This window comes from Buceros rhinoceros, unplaced genomic scaffold (genome assembly GCF_000710305.1).
Source record: "Buceros rhinoceros silvestris isolate BGI_N320 unplaced genomic scaffold, ASM71030v1 scaffold19750, whole genome shotgun sequence".
In the NCBI taxonomy this organism is placed as follows: domain Eukaryota; kingdom Metazoa; phylum Chordata; class Aves; order Bucerotiformes; family Bucerotidae; genus Buceros; species Buceros rhinoceros.
In genome coordinates, this window is record NW_010389309.1 from 1 (window position 1) to 333 (window position 333).

Genomic DNA, 333 nt, shown 5'->3' on the forward strand with positions numbered 1-333 from the left:
CAGGGCTGCGCCGCACCGCAAACCCTCCGGGTGCCGAGAAGTTGCCCTCGGGAGGATGGTGACCCTGCACCAACCCTGAAAATCCAGTTTTTATTGATACACAGCGGGTGACATCAGCGTAACGTGCCGGTCAAGTGTCTGTGATGGATCCAGCACGCTCGGACTCCGCGAGGTGTTCATTAAACCCCTGTTTATTAGAGAGAATGCGAGAAGGGTCTTTAATAACGCTCCTTAATTAGGGCTTTGCACATCAACCCTAAGTCTTTTTATTTTTTCCCCGGGGGCAAAGAACAGAGCAGAACCGAGCTGCTGAGGCTGGCAAATGCTCTCAGT